Raw genomic sequence first — 21729 nt, 5'->3', positions numbered from 1 at the left:
ACAATCTTTTTAAAAGGGGACCTTTTTTCCAAAGGAAAACTTCCATTGGGTCATTTTTATTGATAACCCAAAACCTTGAACCAATTATCAAACTTTATAAACTCTTAAAACAATAAAGAAAAAAGACCCAAAAATCCTCAACAGAATCTAAATATCTTCTAAAAACTACAAAATGCCAAAGATGAATAAGAATAAAACAAAAAGCCACGTTAGCTTTGCCACATGTATACCCTCATTGAAACATCATAAATGGAACCACGCTGAACTTGGTTCATCCTATCCTCCGAAAAATAAAAAAACAAATTATCAAATGGTTTTAATTTTGATTTGATTTTAGAGTTGGGTTTCTACTCATTTGATCTATTCTTGAGTTGATTTTGATCTTATTTGAAGAGGAAGTAACACTTTTTTAGGAGAACTAAATTTGTAGGTTTTGCCGGAGAAGGAGAAACCTACCTCAAATATGTGAATCCTTGTCAAAACTTTTAATCATTCCAAACTAATTTTGATTATATAAAATTTTTATTTAAAGGTGTAAAATTAAAAATTAAATTAATTTTGAGTGATTAAAAATATGTCGTTGAGTGATTTTAAAAATGACAAAAGAGATTTTGACGATTTTAAAATCACTCCTAAACATGCACTAAAAACATGTTACACGATGATTTTGAAAATGACGAAAGTGATTTTAGTCATTTTAAAATCACTCCCAAACAAACTTAGTTTACAAATATAATATAAGAATCGAATCTAGAAAATATTTAAATCTTTCAAACTTATCTCAACAATCCAAATAATATATTCATATCCAAGAAATAATATCTTTGAACCAAGTGGCCCCTAAATATTTATAAATATTTGTTTTTACATTTAAAACTACTTATTTAAAGACTTAGAAAGTGAATCCACACACACCCATGTCTCTACGGAAAACTAAGCAAAACCTTGGAAAATTGACAACAATGGCCTATTTGGAGTTTGATTTGGTATTTTTTACCTATTTTTGAAAAACAAGATTTTTTAATCCCTTTGATGATGAAAATGATATAAGCATGGAAAATATTAGTTGTACAATTAATCTTATGCCCCTATTAAATTCTAATTTTCAACTTCAACAACCAACATACCAAATTAATTCACCAAAAATTTTCCACCTAAAAAATTTATTCATAAAAAATTATTTTATCCAAAATTAATTTGTTGGAAAAATAGGCATGCACAGCAAAAATGAGGATCAATTTTACTCTAATTGCACAAATTAAACAAACAACCCTAAATTAATTAATTAGAGTTTTTTTTCTAAATATTACCTTTGAAGCTCCTGAAACTCTTCTATCTCCGCTTGAACACGAACCGGACAACCACTAGAGCTGACCTACTATACTCTAGACTCAGAACCGGGTTGTGGGACCTAATGGATGAAGAAAGAAAGAGATGGAAATAGAAGATGGATTTTTGGGTTGGGTTTGGATTTTGAATTTTTCTAAAAAAATAGTGATTTTTCCAGCCCAACTTTAAAAACCAATTTTGGCAAAATGTCCAAAAGTCTTTTATCCAAATTGAAAGCCCAAATTTATAGAAAAAAGCCATGTAAAATTGCATGAAACAAATTTATAAAAACCCAACACCTCAAAATCCACTATCTAAGTAGGTTTGATGTCTCCACTATAAGCCAACACCTAGTCCACTATCTTGTTAGTGGAGTTATCCAACAAAAGTTTGGATTTTCCCACTAACTTTAGTCAAAGGGCAAAATAGTCATTTTGTCAAAGTCAAACTTTGACCGAAAAGTCAACATTTTGACTTTTTATGATTTTTTCCGTGTTGACTAATTTTGACCTCCCGAGCATGAATCCGCATTCATTTTCTCAAAATTCAAATCACATTTGAATATAAGGTCGGTCAAGTTTTGACTTTTCAAAGTCAAAAGTCAACTTTTTGACTTTTTACATATTTGACCATTTCCATTATATTCGAGCTTCCGAATATGAATGTATTCATATTCTTGATATTTAAATCACATTTAAATATTAAACATGTATCTCTAAACTGAAAACCGACCACTATATCACATATACTTGTCGGTTTCTCTCTCTTTACCTAATTCGAACAATTCGAATTATTTTATCATTTTGTTCTAAGTTTATTCCATATGAGCTAGTAGGAGAACCTAATGGACCTATAGATCATGAGCTCCAACGATCTGAGATTAGCTGGCTAAACTCTTTAGATGAAGCTAATCAACATTCATTAACTCACGGGTCATTCCACTATAGTCTCGTAGTTGCACTCCCCTCACTATAGATATATTTGTGTCCATATGATATAACCATGATTAGTAAGCTAATCCTTCACAGGTTATTCGTAATCTCGGCTGGGTCATAAAAATCGTTTTACCCCAAGACTACATCTTATTCCTTAAGTTCCACTGATCCTCTAATGAACAATTGGTTTAAGGTCCAACCTATAAACCGAACCCCTCTTGGCCAAGGAGAGGGTGGGGCCCCTTGTTCAAGACCTGGATTCAGTACTAAATGGAACAACCTATCTACTATCCCTATAACAGGTAAAGTGAATTCTGTCTTGCACCCTATGTTCCCAACTATCCACCTGATCTTACCCCTGAAATGGGAGGCTTATTGGGCCAGCGATGATGAGCTGCCCTCTCCTATGCATATCTAAGGATAATTCCGAATGAACAGGAGTTTCTAGTTAACTCAGGATTAAGATTAAGTTACCTAGGTCATCAATTAACGAAATAGTCAGTTTTATACATTAAACGTCATTTAGAACGTAAAAAGTGACTATTTCATGGTTCCGTCTTATGTAAACTCTTTACATAGGATGCCCCCATTTTCATGTCTCCACATGAATGGTTTAGGATCACATCGTTTGTACTAATTACAAAATGGGCCGCATCCATAGTGTCCCCAGAATAAGGCGTCCAACCTTATTCATATACTATAGACTATTTTGGCTATATATTTGAACTTGATCCACATTTATGTCACTACATAAAGTTCAAACTTAAACTTAATAGCCTCGGATCCTTAGTTTATTGGATTCAAGAATATAGAATTTAAATTTACTAAAGATTTTCAATAACAACTTTATTAAACAAGAATATGATATTACAAACTACGAGTTTTAGGACATAAAATCCAACAAACTCCCACTTGGACTAAAACTCCTAGTAGAATCAAACGATGCTGAATTTAACTGTGAGAAATTAATATTACATATGAGTACAATAATCATATGAATACAATAAACTAGGGCATTCACGCCCAACATAATCTCCCACTTGTCCTAGTTTAGAAAAACCGTAGACCTAAACTCTTTAGATGACCCTAAAATCCTTTAGCCGTGAGGGTTTTTGTAAAAAGATCAACAATGTTTTGCTCAAAAGGTATCTGGGTCACTACAACGTCACCACGGTGTACGATTTCCTGGATAAGGTGGAACTTGCGTTCGATGTGCTTTCCCCGTTTATGGCTTCAAGGTTCTTTTGAATTTGCAACTGCACAGTTGTTGTCACAATACAAGGTGATGGATAGATTCATATTTGGAACAACTTCCAAATATGTCAAGAATTTCCTCAGCTATACTGCTTCTTTTTCTGCTTCGCAAGTAGTGACGCATTCAGCTTCCATTCTGGAGTCAGCAATTGATGCGGTATTTTATGTAGTGGAAATATGGATGATATGTGTTGATGGATTTGGGTCGTGCACTCAAGTTTTCCCAGCAGAATTCAAGTGTAAATTCCTCTGAATTTCCTGGTAAGTCCAGAGTCGAACACAGGGACTTGTGAAAATAGATTGTGTTGATAGTTTTGATGAAAACTTTCCGATAATCGAGTAAATAAATAAAGTGTTTGGTTTGTTGATTGCATTGATTAAAGAAAAATAACAAATGCGGCGGATTTGAGAAATGAAAGTTGCGTTGATAGATACAATGAGTATGCGATGAACGGGTTGAGAAGATCTTTAGCTAGCGTTACTCGGGAATGCGTCAGACTATACGATCATGTTACTACCATGCATAGCAAGTCATTTTCCAATGTAAATGCGATGCTCCTAAATCTAGGACGCATGTGTTGAATGCAAAATGTTCATAGAGCTCATCCCTAAGTCTCTACTCTTGTCCTATGCGGTGATGTAAGATGCATGAAAGCAAGGTGACCGCATACAATCATATCCTATCTCTAGGATGCATGTGATGCGTTGATAACAAATAGTGCTCATTCCTAAGCACCTATCTCTTGTTTATGCGTTGATAACAAATAGTGCTCATTCCTAAGCACCTATCTCTTGTTTATGCGTTCTAATCTGGTTCTTCCAAACCTAGATTCTAACCTGACCTTCCCAAGTCTAGATCGTATCCTCAGACTACCCTCCCAAATATCTCTAATGGACGAATGAAGCATACATAAACAAGATAATCGCAAAGAATGAAGATTCCCTTGTGGCACTAGCTAAATGCTTCTCAACCTATTCAACTAATTTAGCTACTCATGCGTGAATAACAGAGAGTGAACAGATATAGAGAAAGAAATTCCATTCTTATAAATGAGTTGAGTACAAAATGTCAATGGAAGTTAAAGGTAGAGAGTCTGGTAGCAATTCCTTGGTAACCGAGGCTTTTTACACTGAAGTCTTTATTCTGATCTAAGTATGTTCCTGCTTCCGCAGGCGTCGGCCCTCTTTCTGTCTTTGGAGCTTCCGGCGCTTTCCCAATCTTATCGGAACGATCTGCCAGCACAACTTTCTCCCTCGCGTCCACCTTAAAATGAAAGAAAACTATGGACAGAGGCGTGAACTCGTGGAACAAAAGATTGTAAAAGTCGTGAACCCCTTCTCTGAAGAATGCACTTGGTATTTATAAAGCATCTATGGTGAAAGGCGACTTCTCTCTTCCGGTTGTACAGATGGAACAGTTTTAATTCCTGATTGATGCACCGAATAATTATCACCGATAAAGCTGAATGTACTTTGTGACCGTTATCGGCTGTCAACTTAATTTGGATTCGACTGTCATCAACTTTCTGTCCCATCGCTCTTAATTGGCCTTTCACCCAGATGCACCCACCATGTTGCGCTGACCAAGTTGCAGCGATCCTTCTCGAGTGAATGTTTGTGAGCACGATCAATGCAAAGCCTTGCGGTGAAGTTGCATTCGACCAATGATTTTTTATGATCACAATCTTGCATTGCGTTAACACATATTTTGCACAAAAATACAAAAATCAATAGTTCTAATGCGTTGAACGCAAGCGACCGTAATATTATAGAATTTATGCTTAATTGACATAATTTAACATATTTCATCAACACAATCTAACATTGTTTAAGAACATGGCACTATGATAATGTGCATTTCTGCCCGTTATCATACCCCAAATTTAAACAATGCTTGTCCTCAAGCATAAGCTAAAGATTCCTTTAGCAAGTCAACCGCAAAGTTCTTTTCCTAGATTTCTCAAGAATACTTCGTTCAAATCCTATATGCCAGAATTTCCTTAAGTCTTATTCAAGTCTCTTCTTAAAATATTTCTAAGACCTAGGGATTACAAGCTTAACTTTCAAAAGGACTTTACTAAATTTCGGAACATCGAATGATTTATTTCAAAAAGAAAATTTTCTACCGGGGTGACAAATGATTTTATCCTTGCACAAAAATTTTCTTCCTTGCTATTTTTTTCTGACCTTGCGCTGATCCAAGTGCCTTGCCTTCGTTTTGGCTTGCCCTCACATGTGTCATGCATACATCCAACTACGAGCAATGCACTCTTTCTCAAACTAAACTCATACCGATTTGGCAGTGGCGTTGCGGTCATTGATTTATGCGTTGATCTTGGTGACTTACTTTCGTTTTGGCTTGCCCCCACGTGTGTCATGCGGAAATCCAACTACGGATAAGTGTCTTTCATAACTTAACTCTTATCAACATGGGTTTCTCATTGCGTTGAAAGTGGAGTTGTTATTCTCAATTTGTTTTTTAGAGAAATAAAATAACAAATAGCAAGGTCGAAAATAAATACCTCACTCCCAAATTTAAAATGCGACAATGTCCTCATTGCCAAAAGATTACAATAAGTCATGCGATGGTCATAGAATGCATTGTAAAGAGAGTTTGAAAGAAAGCTAGCAAACCCCTAACTTCTAGAAATATTTCATCAGGTGACTATCTTAAGAATAAGTTGACTCTAATATATACGAAGAAATAGAAGCATATTTTTCATCATTGAAATCATACTTGGAAAAGAAACAGAATGCGGTAAACTACTAAATTTATCTATGTCAAATGATTGCGGTGATTAAAGAGGATGCAGTGATAAAACTTGTAAAACTAACATGCGATGTGATAGAACAAAATTTGAAATAAAGATAAGGAAGAGTACACCCCCAAATTTTGCGCTGTCGCCCGCATTGTATTGATGCATCCATCTTGGCGGTGATCTCTCTTCTTGAAACATCTCCGCAATCCTGTGCCTTAATCTTTGTAAACAGACAAAGAGAGGGTCAAATTATTTTAAAAAAAATAAAATTCGTTATCACAGGTTTTTTTTTTTTTTTTTTAAGATAGTGATAATAAAGTAAGGATAGATCAGGATTGAAAAGATATAGTAAAAATTCCGAATAATGGAGAAGAGTTGAAGAATCAATGTTTCCCAAAACTTGTGTCCCTGATATGTTGCGATCATTTGATAACGCAGGGACCCTTTATTTCCAGCTGGTTTGTTCACGTCCATGGTGATTTTTCTCTCTTTTCTTTGTCCTCTAGGATCTTTACTGCCTTAATCTGGAGTTTTTCCCTATGAATGCTCATTACAATTTTCCCCTTGCACACATCAATTTGAGCGTGGCCGGTTGAAATAAATAGTCGTCCCAATATGATGGGCGCATCCTCGTTTGCTTTATAATCCAAAATTAGGAAGTCTGCTGGCAGGATGAATTTATCGATTAAAATTATGGCATTTTTCAACTCTTCTTTAGGATGTATTCGAGATTTGTCTGCAAGTAGTAGAGTTTCCCTTGTGGGCGTAAGTGTGCTGATATTCAATTGTTTGAAGATTGATAACGAAATTATGTTTATACTTGCCCCAAGGTCGCATAGTCCTTGGCCACTGAAGGTCCCTCCGATAGAGCATGGGATCGTGAAGATTCCTGGGTCGACCACTTTAGGTGGGATCATAGCATTTTGCACTACAGCCACTATTGCGATATTTTCTTCCTCAATTTGTTCCTCTTTCAATCTTTGCGGAGTTACTGGTGGTTGGACTTCTTCTGTCTCAAGATCCAGAGGCTTAAGGGTGGACACAACTTCAGGGTCTATTTTCTCGAGCTTCTCCAAACTAAAGGTCCGTGGGTCTTCAATTATCACTGCAATCAAGTTGGTCGCAATGCACTTCTCCCCTACTTCCGCAGTCACGTCGTCACTTAGCAAGGAGACTGCTAAGCATTGTTCCTTCCTGCTACCACCAGCATTGCGAGAGAGCTCAGTTGAGTGCGGCAATGCTCCTTGCGGTCTATTTTTCAGCTCGCCCGCAATTTGTCCCATTTGAATTTCGAGATTTCTAATGCATGTAGCTTGGTTCTGAAGCACAAATTTGTTTTTCTCAACATACTGCTTCAGCAAGCTCTCTAAGGACGAAGATTGCGGTGGTTGTGAGCTGCTAGCTTGGCTTTGCGCTGGACCGTTATTTTGCGGGGAAAATCTGGATAGCCCTCCTTTTTGTGCCACAGGTTGAAAGCTTTGTTGTTGACTTTTCCAGGCAAAATTTGGGTGATTTCGCCACCCGGGGTTATATGTATTGGAGTAGGGATTATCTCTCATAAAGTATACCGACTGCAGGTTTGTTGGGCATTCCTCCATCGGGTGAGCATCACTGCAAATGACACAACTTGTGGTCGTTTGAATGATTGCGCTGATCTGCCCCTTCTTCGCTCCCGTATTATTAATTGCGATGCCTTGTATTAAACTCATCATCGTAGTCATTTGATTTTTCAGGGATGCGATGGCCCCATTGTTTGCGTCATTTTCTTTTATTCTTAATCTATGATCGCTTTCCCTCCAATCCTCGTGATTTTTGGAAATGTGATCAAGTATACTCTTAGCCTCCTTATATGTTTTGTCGAGCAGACCACCAGCGGCTGCCGCATTGGCAGTGGTCTACGAAGTAGGGTTCAATCCTTGTTAGAAAATTTCCATTTATAGGCAATCTGTTAAGCCATTGTGGGGACAGTCTCTTACCAGCTGCTTAAACCTCGCCCAAGCATCACTGAGCGATTCATCATCTTCTTGTTCAAAATTTGTTATTAATTTCCTTTTCCTAGTGTTCTCAGTTGGTGGGAAATACTTCTTCATAAATTTTTCCACCACCTGTTCCCACGAAGTTATCTCTCCCAGTTTGAGAGAATATGCCTAATTCCTCGCCTAATTACACAAAGAAAAGGGAAACAGAGTTAGTCGAACTTCCTTGGTTGAGATATTCGGGAACACAAAAGTGTTGCAGATTTCTATGAAGCTCCAGAGGTGGACGTGCGGGTCTTTGCCACGCCTTTTTCCAAACTGCCCAGCAGCCTGGATCATCTGCAACATTACCGACTTCATTTCAAACCTCGATCCATCTAGTGCTAGCCTCATGATTCCTGGAGAGAAATCTTTGAGGTTAGGTGACGCATAGTTCTGAATGGGTCTATTGCGTCATTCGCCAAAAGGATGGGGTTGGCCATTATATTATTCACGTTAGCGACCCTTGCGTCCGGTTGCTCCGCCATTCTTGGTGTTCCTTCTTGTTGTTGTTGGCGGTCTCTTAATCTTCTTCTGAATGTCCTATCAATCTCCAGGTCATAATTCGCCAGAGATTGATAGTTTTGCAAAGAAATCACAAAAAAATTACCTTTAGCAAACTATCTTGCCGAAGTCCCCGGCAATGGCGCCAAAAACTTGATGCGGTATTTTATGTAGTGGAAATATGGATGATATGTGTTGATGGATTTGCGTCGTGCACTCAAGTTTTCCCAGTAGAATTCAAGTGTAAATTCCTCTGAATTTCCTGGTAAGTCCAGAGTCGAACACAGGGACTTGTGAAAATAGATTGCGTTGGTAGTTTTGATGAAAACTTTCCGATAATCGGGTAAATAAATAAAGTGTTTGGTTTGTTGATTGCATTGATTAAAGAAAAATAACAAATGCGGCGGATTTGAGAAATGAAAGTTGCGTTGATAGATACAATGAGTATGCGATGAACGGGTTGAGAAGATCTTTAGCTAGCGTTACTCGGGAATGCGTCAGACTATACGATCATGTTACTACCATGCACAGCAAGTCATTTTCCAATGTAAATGCGATGCTCCTAAATCTAGGACGCATGTGTTGAATGCAAAATGTTCATAGAGCTCATCCCTAAGTCTCTACTCTTGTCCTATGTGGTGATGTAAGATGCATGAAAGCAAGGTGACCGCATACAATCATATCCTATCTCTAGGATGCATGTGATGCGTTGATAACAAATAGTGCTCATTCCTAAGCACCTATCTCTTGTTTATGCGTTCTAATCTGGTTCTTCCAAACCTAGATTCTAACCTGACCTTCCCAAGTCTAGATCGTATCCTCAGACTACCCTCCCAAATATCTCTAATGGACAAATGAAGCATACATAAACAAGATAATTGCAAAGAATGAAGATTCCCTTGTGGCACTAGCTAAATGCTTCTCAACCTATTCAACTAATTTAGCTACTCATGCGTGAATAACAGAGAGTGAACAGATATAGAGAAAGAAATTCCATTCTTATAAATGAGTTGAGTACAAAATGTCAATGGAAGTTAAAGGTAGAGAGTCTGGTAGCAATTCCTTGGTGATCGAGGCTTTTTACACTGAAGTCTCTATTCTGATCTAAGTATGTTCCCGCTTCCGCAGGCGTCAGCCCTCTCTCTGTCTTTGGAGCTTCCGGCGCTCTCCCAAGCTTATCGGAACGATCTACCAGCATAACTTTCTCCTTCGCGTCCGCCTTAAAATGAAAGAAAACTATGGACAGAGGCGTGAACTCGTGGAACAAAAGATTGTAAAAGTCGTGAACCCCTTCTCTGAAGAATGCACTTGGTATTTATAGAGCATCCATGGTGAAAGGCGGCTTCTCTCTCCTGGTTGTATAGATGGGACAGCTTTAATTCCTGATTAACGCATCGAATAATTATCACCGATAAAGCTGAATGTACTTTGTGACCGTTATCGGCTGTCAACTTAATTTTGATTCGACTGTCATCAGCTTTCTGTCCCATCACTCTTAATTGGCCTTTCACCCAGATGCGCCCACCATGTTGTGCTAACCAAGTTGCGGCGATCCTTCTCGGGTGAATGTTTACGAGCACGATCAACGCAAAGCCTTGCGGTGATGTTGCGCTCGACCAATGATTTCTTATGATCACAATCTTGCATTGCGTTAACACATATTCTGCACAAAAATACAAAAATCAATAGTTCTAATGCGCTGAACGCATGCAACCGCAATATTATAGAATTTATGCTCAATGGACGCAATTTAACATATTTCATCAACGCAATCCAACATCGTTTAAGAACTTCGCACAATGATAACGTGCATTTGCCCGTTATCAGCTATACAGGTTTGTTTTATGCTTCTTGACACTACTGCTCCTCCGTTAAGAGTGAACACTGATCCAAATGTAGACTTCCTAGCATCTTTATCAGTTTGGAAATCAAAGTCAGTGTATCCAATAAGGATCAGATCCTTAGCATTATACACGAGCATGTAGTCCCTAGTTCTCCTTAGATACTTTAAGATGTTCTTAACGGCAGTCCAATGATCACATCCAGGATTAAACTGGTATCTACTGACGATCTCTACTGAGTAGCATATGTCAGGTCTAGTACATAACATTGCATACATCAGGCTTCCAACTGCGGAGGCATAGGGAATATTTCTCATATCCTCAACTTCTTAAGGTGTCTTAGGACATTGTTCTTTTGACAGATGAATTCCATGTCTGAAAGGCAACAGACCCTTTTTCAGAATTCTACATCTTATATTTAGACAAAATTTTGTCTATATAAAATGCTTGAGACATGACTAGTGTCTTATTCTTGTGATTCCGAACAATTTGGATCCCAAGAATATACTGTGCATTTCCGAAATCTTTCATTTGGAATTGTGTATCTAGCCATTGCTTGACGTCAGTAAGATATCCTACATCATTCCCAATGAGCAGAATATCATCGACATATAAAACCAAGAACACTACAACAGAATTAATGATCTTTTTGTAAACACAAGGCTCATCAACATTCTGTTTAAAGCCATAAGATTTGATTACAGTATCAAACCTTATATTCCAGGATCTAGAAGCTTGTTTTAATCCATAAATCGATTTCTCAAGCTTACAAACCTTTTGTTCTTGACCTGGAACTATAAACCCCTCTGGTTGAACCATATAGATACTCTCTTCAAGATTGCCATTTAAAAAGGTTGTCTTGACATCCATTTATCAAATTTCATAGTCATAAAAAGTTGCAATGGATAAGAGTATTCTTATCGACTTTAACATGGCAACGGGAGAGAAAGTTTCTTCATAGTCCACTCCCTCTCTTTGGGTATAACCCTTTACCACAAGTCGAGCCTTAAAAGTTTGCACTTTACCGACTTGATCTCGTTTTATCTTGTAGATCCATTTGCAACCAATTGGTTTCACATCAGTTGGTTTATCTACAAGAGTCTAGACTAAATTAAAGTACATTGACTTCGTTTCGAGGTCCATAGCTTTTATCCACTGGTCACAGTCCACATCATTCATTGCCTGTTTATAGGTCAATGGATCCTCTACGCCCTCATCAAGTATGATGATTTGAGTTTCAACTAAACCCAAATAGTAGTCAGGCTGATGAACAACTCTCCCACTACGTCGAGGCACTCTCAACTTTTGAGAAAAATGTGACTGACCAGAAATACTAGCTTTATCTACTACTTTAGTAGATGAACTAGGTATATTTGTAGCGTCTTTTGAATTTCTTTCAACACTATTTTACTGCATGGTTAATGATTTCTAATGTGGTCTTCCTCTAAAAATGTGGCATTTGTTGATACAAATACCTTGTTTTCTTGAGGATGATAAAATAGACCACTCCTTGTTTCCTTTGGATAACATACAAATAGGCATAATTTTGAACGATGTTCCAATTTCTTGGGATTTTGTACCAACACATGTGTTGGGCAACCCCAAATTCTAAAGTGACATAAACTACTTTTACGCCATTTCCATAGCTCATAAGGTATTTCTGAAACACTTTTAAAGGGAACGTTTTTCAAAATATGGACAGCAGATTCAAGTGCATATCCCCAAAAGGAATTAGGCAATTGAGCATAGCTCATCATAGAGTGAACCATATCTAATTAGGTTCGGTTTCTTCTTTTTGATACACCGTTCTGCTGAGGCGTACTAGGTGTAAAGAATTGTGACTGGATCCCATTTTCTATCAAATAGTCTTGGAATTGTATGTCCATATACTCTCCACCTCGATCTAATCGAAGTATGTTTATTGTTTTACCTAATTCATTCTCAATTTCAGCCTTATATTCTTTGAACTTTTCAAGAGAATCAGACTTGTGATGAAGCAGGTAAACATGACCATACCTTGAATAATCATCAATAAAACTGATGAAATATTCATACCCACCTCGAGCCTTGACATTCATTAGTTCACAAAGGTCCGAATGTACGAGCTCTAAGGGTACTTTGGCTCTGAGACCTTTTCCAGTAAAAGATCTATTGGTCATCTTTCCTTCAAGACAGGATTCAGATGGAGGTAAAGAGTTATCTTCTAACTGACTTACAAGTCCACTCTTGACCAATCTCCCAATCCTATTAAGATTTATGTGATCAAGTCTTAGGTGTCATAGATAGGCGTTGGAAGAAACCTTTTGTTTTTTATTTTGAGTTTCTAATGTTCTAAACATTTCAGTATTTAAAACAAAATTTGCTCTAGTTAGTCTTAACTTATATAAGTTGTCTTCAAGTGTAGCAGAACAAATTTGAATACCTTTACAAAAAATGAACGCTTTATATTAAAAGATATTGTATATAATTGTTCTATAATACAAGCGATAGATATCAAATTCCTCTTCATAAGAGGTCCATACAAAACATTTTTAAGTACTAGATATCTATCTTCAATAAATAATTTCAGATCTCCCACTGCTTCAGCTGAGACAACCTCTCCTGTTCCAACTTTGAGGGTTATCTCACCTTCTTCAAGCTATTTCCAAGAACTAGTTTTTTGAAACGAAAAACAAATATGATTAGTGGCTTCTGAATCTAGTATCCAGGTTGAAGTATCATATTCCACTAAACATGTTTCAACGACCAGTAAATCATATTTACCTTGTGCCGTTTTCTCAGCTTTCTTCTCTGCAAGGTACTTCGGGCAATTTCTCTTCCAATGTCTGTTTTGGTTACAGTGGAAACATTTTCCTTTATCTGTATGCATCTTTCCCATTCTTATCTTGGGAGTCTGCCCTTTTCCCTTCTTTTTCATTTGAGCTTTAGAGAGTCCAGCTTTATTTTTAGAGGATGATCCTCTTATAAATTTTTTCTTAGTGGTAGCAACATTTGCTTCCACTTCCTTCCCCTTACCTAAAGTAAGGTTTTGGAATCGCTGGAGCTCATTAAGAAGGGTAGTCAGGTTAAATTCTATTTTATTTAAAGACGCATTTGTCTCAAAAGGTATAAAACTCTTCAGAATAGATTGTAAGATAAAGCTAACCTGATTAGCCTCATCAATGGGTCTGCCGTTTACTATAGCGATATTGAGGTACATCATCATGTCTAGGACATGTTCTCTAATAGAGGTCCCCTCCTTCATCCGCTTTGTGTAAATGTGCTTAATTGCCTCGTGTCTAAAGGACCATGATGGTTGCCTAAACATTTCTCTTAATGAATTTATTATGTCTTTAGTCGTAGCTAAGGATTCATGTTTCTTTGCCAAAACATCAGACATGCTAGCAAGAATGTAAACATGGGCCTTTTCATTGGTTTTGACCCATCGATCGTATGCTTCCCGAACAGTTCGATTAGCATTTGAGGCTGGGGCTTGAGGACATTCCTTAGTTAAGACAAATCATAGATCTTCAACTACCGGTATTGTGTTTAGATTTGATTTCCATGTCGAATAATTATCGCCGTTTAGTTTCTCGAAAGCTAAGAGTTGAATTATTGAGCTATTCATGCTGAAAAAGATAAACATATTCTTTTAGAAAAACTATACTCACAAAGAAACCAATTTAATTTAGCAAAAAATAATAATGTATCCTTCATTATTATATTTTGCAACAATATTTCAAAAGTTTAGAGTAACCTCCACTGAAGGGCAGTCGATTATTCCTCTTTTGAACCAAGACAATCTTGACTAGATGCTAACCCCAGAATAACTCTTTATTCTTATAGCACTTTAGTTATCGCTACTTTGGTCGAGAATATACTAACATCTTAGTGATTCTTGTAAGTGTAAACTTCTATTTTTGGATTTCAAAAACCAGAATCAACATGCTCCCGAAAGTGGAAAGTCAATTTTTTTCTGGAGATGGAGAGAAAAAAGAACCTCGAATTGGCTTCAATCGAGATTTCCTCGGCTTCTTTAGCAGCAGAAATTTCCTTCTTCTTTACTGCTACAGCGGAAACCTTCCAATCAGTCGAGCTGCTTCGCCCCTCTCCCTATCGGTCGAGCTGCATTGATGCCGAAGGAGTCTTTGGAACCGGTGGAGAGGCTAGGTGCTGATAGGAGGGGGGATCCGTAGGCCGGAAGCTCTACAAAGGGTTCTTGAAAGATCAAGAAAATCTCAGTTGAAGATGTTTTTTCGGAAAACAGCATTTATAAGAGAGCCTATCCAGATTTGGAGTTCGCGGTGTTCCAAATCCTATAATACAACCCTCTGAAAGGAAGGTCGCTCCAGGGTAGACATGCAAGCGCATTATAGGAATCTCACGGTGCGACCTAATGGAAGAGACCATGGGATATGTTGTTGCATACTCCTCACCCACTTACTATGAACTACTTCCCCTATTCACCTTGATATTGATCCATGCAAACACTATCCGAAGGGAGTCCGCTCCTAAGCACGGCCCAAAGCCCTTCATGGACCTCACGATGTGAACTTTTAGGGACGTTAGAGCTAAAAGTACGCTACTTCTCTCTAGCTGAAGTGTTCTATAACAGTTTAGGATATATATTAAAAAATACTTATATTTCGGCTAAATTAAACATATCCTAAGTCTAGGTGATAGATCAATGTATAACTCTTATATTGGATTTTAACCTATGATGTCTAGGTGTTAAACAAATTTTATTACCTCACATCTCTCACGCATGCTCATTAAAACTAGGGTTATTTGACTTAGACACAAGTTTGATCTCTAGGTAGGAGGTGTTCCGTAAACCGTCATCTTAAGAACCCCCAACCTTATACAAGATCTCCCCGGGTAATTAAATAATTCTTTGTTTAACAAGTAATCGACCTATTCTAACTCTTCAGAAAAGCTGATTGAAATTGCACCAATTTAATCCTAGGTGAGCATGCAACTTTTACTTTGCTATAGATTTTAAAGTCTAGGTTATTTTATAACAATTATAAAATAAAATTATAACCATTATAACCCTAGAATCATACATCTATAACATACATTCATACTTAATGATCATGCTTTAATATAATATTTTATATTAAAAAAACTTAACATGCATACTATATACATTATAACAATTATAACATATATTAAATGCATGTACATGTTTACCTATGGTGGGATTTTAAATCTATATGGCATACTATATGCACAACAAGATTCAAAATTTAATTAAAACATACATCAACATGCATAAGCAATTAAACACCCTAAAGTAGATTGGTTTTGGCTCTTAAATTAAGCTAACAACTAAATTATTACAATAATAATTTGGTGTGGTACAAAAAACCGCTCAGAATTCACTCGAACCGACCCAAAAACACCAAAAATTAAGTGGAACCGATCAAATTGGCTCAACCATGTCAAACGAACTAGTCCAGACCGTCTAGATCGCCTGGCCAATGCTCGCTGGCGCAGTCAACGGAAGCATGGGGTGGGTCGACGGAGGCGGAGAACGGGTGAACGCGCGAGGCAGCTTCGAAGTGGGTCGAATCGGAGTGGGCAGAGGAACCGGGTCGGGTCGTGGAACCAGCCGAATACCTTCAACGACAGCTGACGCATGTGGGCTACTCCGAATCGGGTCGGATCTTGGGCTGAGGGTCGGGTCTAGGAGCTTAATTCCAGATCTGGGGGCCAAATTCGGGTCTGTAAGCAATTTTTCTCCAGTTTTGCTGCTGTCCTTCGAAATCAAGAAATTACAACCTAATTTCAACTCTAATGACTCCAACAAATTTACAGACCCTTTTTCACATATTAATGCTCATAAACATGTGAGCAATTACAAGTTAATACTACAATAGAAAACTTAATTTAATTGTCAAAATCTAAAAACCATTTTAGTTTCCAATCTCAATTTTATCTAATAAATTGATACCCACCACATGTAATTGAGTAAAATTAAAACATGCTCTGATACCACATGATGGAAAAGTCGGCATGCGCAGTGGAAATAAGAATCGATTTTACTCTAATTGCCCAAATTAAACATGCAACCCTAAATGAATTAATTTGAAATAATACCTTTGAAGCTCCCGAAACTTCTCTATTTCCCCTCGAACATGAACCAAACAACCATTAGAGCTGACCTACTATCCTCTGGACTCAGAGCCGGGTTGTGGGACCCGATGGATGAAGAACCCAAGAGAGAGAAAAACATATGGAAATAAAAGAGTGAAATTTAGGTTGGGTTTTGATTTTTTTTTGGTCCTATTTTAGAAAACTATTTTGGCAAAAAAACCAAAAAATTTTAATCCAAAAACAAAAGCCCATATTTATAGAAAAGGGTCATGCAAAATTGCATGAAAAAACTTCACAAAATCCCAACACCTAGAATTTATTATTTAAGTGTGCTTAATGTCTTCATTATAAGTCAACACCTAGCCCACTATTTTGTTAGTGGAATTATCCAACAAAAGTTTGGATTTTCTCACTAACTTTAGTCAAAGGGCAAAATAGTCATTTGGTCAAAGTCAAACTTTGACCAAAAAGTCAACATTTTGACTTTTTATGATTTTTTTCGTGTTGACTAATTTTGACCTCCCGAGCATGAATCCGCATTCATTTTCGAAATTCAAATCACATTTGAATATAAGGTCGGTCAAAGTTTGACTTTTCAAAGTCAAAAGTCAACTCTTTGACTTTTTACATCTTTGACCATTTCCATTATTTCCGAGCTTCCGAATATGAACGTATTCATATTCTTGATATTTAAATCACATTTAAATATTAAAGTTGTATGTCTAAACTGAAAAACCGACAACTATATCACATATATGTGTCAGTTTTTCTCTCTTCACCTAATTCGAACAATTTGAATTATTCTATTATACTGTTCTAAGTTTATTCCATATGAGCTAGTAGGGTAACCTAATGGACCTATAGATCATGTGCTCCAACGATCCGAGATTAGCTGGCTAAACTCTTTAGATGGAGCTAATCAACATTCGTTCACTCATAGGTCATTCCATTATAGTCCTGTAGTTGCACTCCCCTCACTATAGATATATTTGTGTCCATATGATATAACCATGATTAGTAAGCTAATCCTTCACAGGTTGTTCATAATCTCGGTTGGGTCATAAAAACCGTTTTACCCCCGAGACTACATCTTATTCCTAAAGTTCCATTGATCCTCTAATGAACAATTGGTTTAAAGTCCAACCTATAAACTAAACCCCTCTCAGGCCAAGGAAAGGGCGGGGCCCCTTGTTCAAGACCTAGATTCAGTACTAAAGGGAACAACCTATCTACTATCCCTATAACGGGTAAGAGTGAATTCCGTCTTGCACCCTATGTTCTTAGCATCTTACCCCTAAAATGGGAGGCTTATTGGGCCAATGATAATGAGCTACCCTCACCTATGCAGATCTAAGGATAATTCCGAGTGAACAGAAGTTCATAGTTAGCTTAGGATTAAGATTAAGTTACCTAGGTCATCAATTAACGAAATAGTCAGTTTTATACATTAAACGGCATTTAGAATGGAAAAAGTGACTATTTCATGGTTTAGTCTTATGTAAACAAGAAATAGGATGCCTCTATTTTCATGCCGCATCCATAGTGTTCCCAAAATAAGGCGCCCAACCTTATTCATATACTATAGACAATTTTGGCTATATATTTGCACTTGATCCAAATTTATGTTACTACATAAAGTTCAAACTTAAACTTAATAGCCTCGGATCTTTAGTTTATTGGATTCATGAATATAGAATTTAAATTTACTAAAGATTTTCAATAACAGCTTTATTGAACAAGAATATGATATTACAAACTACGAGTTTTAGGACATAAAATCCAAAATAATTGACAAAAAATTGTTCACATTCCAATACAAAAAAATGTCCATCAAATTTGATTTGTTTACACTCCACAAAACGTTTTCTTCACCAAATTATTTTCATAATGAAAAGTCTTTCATCAAGTCCAAAACTTGTATTTCACGAAGTTGTAATTTTGTACACTCTGTAAGAAAGTATGTATTTCATTTTGTATGTATTTAATAGTTCGATAATTTATGAAAAAAATGACAAAAATAAATGACATTTTTGGCGTTTGATTTTCCAAGTTAGAATTCATTTGCTTGTATTTATGCTTCAAAAATGACCCAGTCTCGCCCGCCCCTTCCCAGTCCCAAGTCACTCGGTCCACCCGTTCCTATTTTTTAGCCCGACCACATACCTGGCTAGGCCCGGGACCGGGCCAAAATATAGTAAAGTCCCCTCCTCTTCACGCCCAGTCCTGCCCCATTTCCCAAGTCTCCCAATCCATCTGTTCCTATTATTTTGCTCGGCTCTATACCCGACCAAGCCCGGGACCGAGCCGAAAAATAGTAACGTTCCCTCCCCTTCTCTCCCGATCCCTTCCACTTCTCGCCCGGTCCTGCCCATCTTGCCCAGCCCGCTCATTCCCGGCCATCTTCCCAGATTTTGCGCCACTTCCCCTTCCCGTTCTCGATTCCCCACATGTTTCACCCAGTTGACTGCCCGGTCAAGATCTAAAGAAGCCCAACAAAGCTTCATCGAATTAGAGACGTCTCAAAATTAGAAAATCGGAGTTTAGAGCAAAGGGTTTCCAATATACAAATAAACTCATATATTATCTATAGGCCTCAAAATCATTCTAAAATGCAATATTTTTTCACAAAAAATCTAAAAAATTATGAAACCCCATAAAAACCAATAAGCTTGTTACAAAAAAAAATCAATTTTTTTTAACCACTCACACAAGATAAAAACTCACCATTATAATAGAATAAAGGATAAAAATAAACAAAAACATGAAATCAAGAACAATGCCAAAAAATCCAAAACCAAAATCCTCCTAAAATGTGCATAAATTCTTACTTGATGAAGATGAACTTGAAGATGATTAACCAAAATGTTGAAGAAAAATGAAAAGAATATGAGGAGTTTTGAAAGAAATTTGAAGGGTTGAAGAAGAAAATAGTCATGGAGGGAGGGATTGGGGTTTTGAATCTTTTTCCTAAAAAAAGATATAATGGTCCGACCCCATTTCCCAAGTCACTCAATCCACCCATTCTTGTTGTTTGGTCCGGCCACATACTCGGCCGGGCCTGGGACTGGGCCAAAAAATGGTAAGTCCCCTCCTTTTCTCGTTTGGTCCCTTCCCTTTCTCTCACCCGGGCTCGCCCCATCTCGCATGACCCGCTCTTTCTTCCTGGGTTTATAAAACCTTGAACCAATTTTCAAACTTTATAAACTCTACAAACCTTAAAGAAAAAAGACTGAAAAAAATCCTCAACAGAAAAGAATCTGAATATTTTCTAAAAACTACAAAATGCCAAAGATGAATAAGAATAAAACAAAAAAGCCACGTCAGCTTTGCCACGTGGATACCCTCACTGAAACATCCATAAATGGAAACTACAGTCCACAAAGCTGAACTTGGTTCATCCTATCCTCCGAATAATCAAAAAACAAATTATCAAATGATTTTAATTTTGATTTGATTTTAGAATTGGTTTTTGCTCATCTAATCTGTTCTTGAGTTCATTTTGATCTTATTTCTAGAGGGAGCAACAATTTTTTAGTTGAACTAAATTTGTAGGTTTTGCCAGAGAAGGAGAAATGTACCTCAAATATGTGGATCCTCGTCAACGCTTTTAATCATTCAAAACTAATTTTGATTATATAAAATTTGTATATAAAGGTGTAAAATTAAAAATTAAATTAATTTTGAGTGATTAAAAATATGACAAAAAAGATTTTGACGATTAATTTGAAAATGACGAAAGTAATTTTAGTCATTTTAAAATCATTCCCAAATATGCTTAGTTTAAAAATCTAATAAGAATCGAATCTAGAAAATATTTACATCTTTCAAACTTATCTCAACAATCCAAATAGTATATTCATATCCATGAGAGAATATCTTCGATCCAAACGGCCTCTAAATATTTATAATTTTTTTTTACACTTAAATTTACTTATTTAAAAAAGACTTAGAAAAACTGAGCAAAACCTTGGAAAATTGACAAAAATGGCCTATTTGGTGTTTGATTTTGTATTTTTGACCTATTTTTGGATAATAAGATTTTTTTATCCCCTTAATGATGAAAATGATGTAAGCATGAAAAATATTTGTTGTACAATTAATCCTATGCCTCTTATTAAATTCTCACTTTCAATTTCAACAACTACAAATTAATTCACCAAAAATTCTCTACCTAAAGAATTTACTCACAAAAAAATTATTTTATCCAAAATTAATTGAAAAAAAAATTATTCACATTCCAACACATAAAATTCTCCACCAAATTTGATTTTTTTACAACCAAAAATAGTTCTCTTTACCAAATTATCTCCAAAAGGAGAAGTCTTTCGTCAAGTCCAAAACTTGTATTTCACGAAGTTGTAATTTTGTACACTTCTTAAGAATGTATATATTTTATTTTGTATGTATTCAATAGTTCGATGATTTCTTGGAAAATTGACAAAAATAAATGACAACTTTGGAGTTTTATTTTCCATGTTAGAATTTATTTGCTTGTATTTATGCTTCAAAGATGACCCGGTCTCGCCTGCCCCATCCCAATCCTAAGTCACCTGGTCCACTCGGTTCTGTTTTTTAGCTCGACCATATACCCGACTGGACCCGGGACCGGGCCAGAATACAATAACGTCCCCTCCTCTTCTCGCCTGGTCCTGCCCCGTTTCCCAAGTCACCTTGTCCACCCATTCCTATTTTATGGCCCGACCCCATACTTGGTCGGGCTCAGAACTAGCTAAAAAACAATAACGTCCCCTCCCCTGATCCCACCCCATTTCCTAAGTCAATCGGGACCGGGACTAGGCCAAAAATAGTAATGTCCCCCCCTTTTTCACCCCGTCCCTTCCCTTTCTCGCCCGGTGTCCGCCTCATCTTGCCCGATCTACCCATTCCTGGCCATCTTCTCGGGTTCATAAACCCTTAAACCAATTATCAAACTTTATAAACTCTGAAAACAATAAAAAAAATATCCAAAAAATCCTCAACAAAAGAGAATCTGAAAATTTTCTAAAAACTACAC

General features: G+C 36.8%; 1 non-coding gene across 1 annotated transcript; it reads left to right on the top strand.

Annotated features, from left to right (window-relative positions):
- Window positions 1–8227: 8227 nt before the first annotated feature.
- LOC150033958 (small nucleolar RNA R71) lies at window positions 8228–8334 on the top strand. Its single transcript, XR_016532555.1, has one exon. It is a non-coding gene; the product is annotated as a small nucleolar RNA R71 (small nucleolar RNA).
- Window positions 8335–21729: the final 13395 nt, after the last annotated feature.

Source organism: Benincasa hispida, chromosome 9 (genome assembly GCF_027475165.1).
Source record: "Benincasa hispida cultivar pf3 chromosome 9, pf3_genome.v1.1, whole genome shotgun sequence".
NCBI lineage: Eukaryota > Viridiplantae > Streptophyta > Magnoliopsida > Cucurbitales > Cucurbitaceae > Benincasa > Benincasa hispida.
This window is presented reverse-complemented; position numbering and strand designations above follow the sequence as displayed.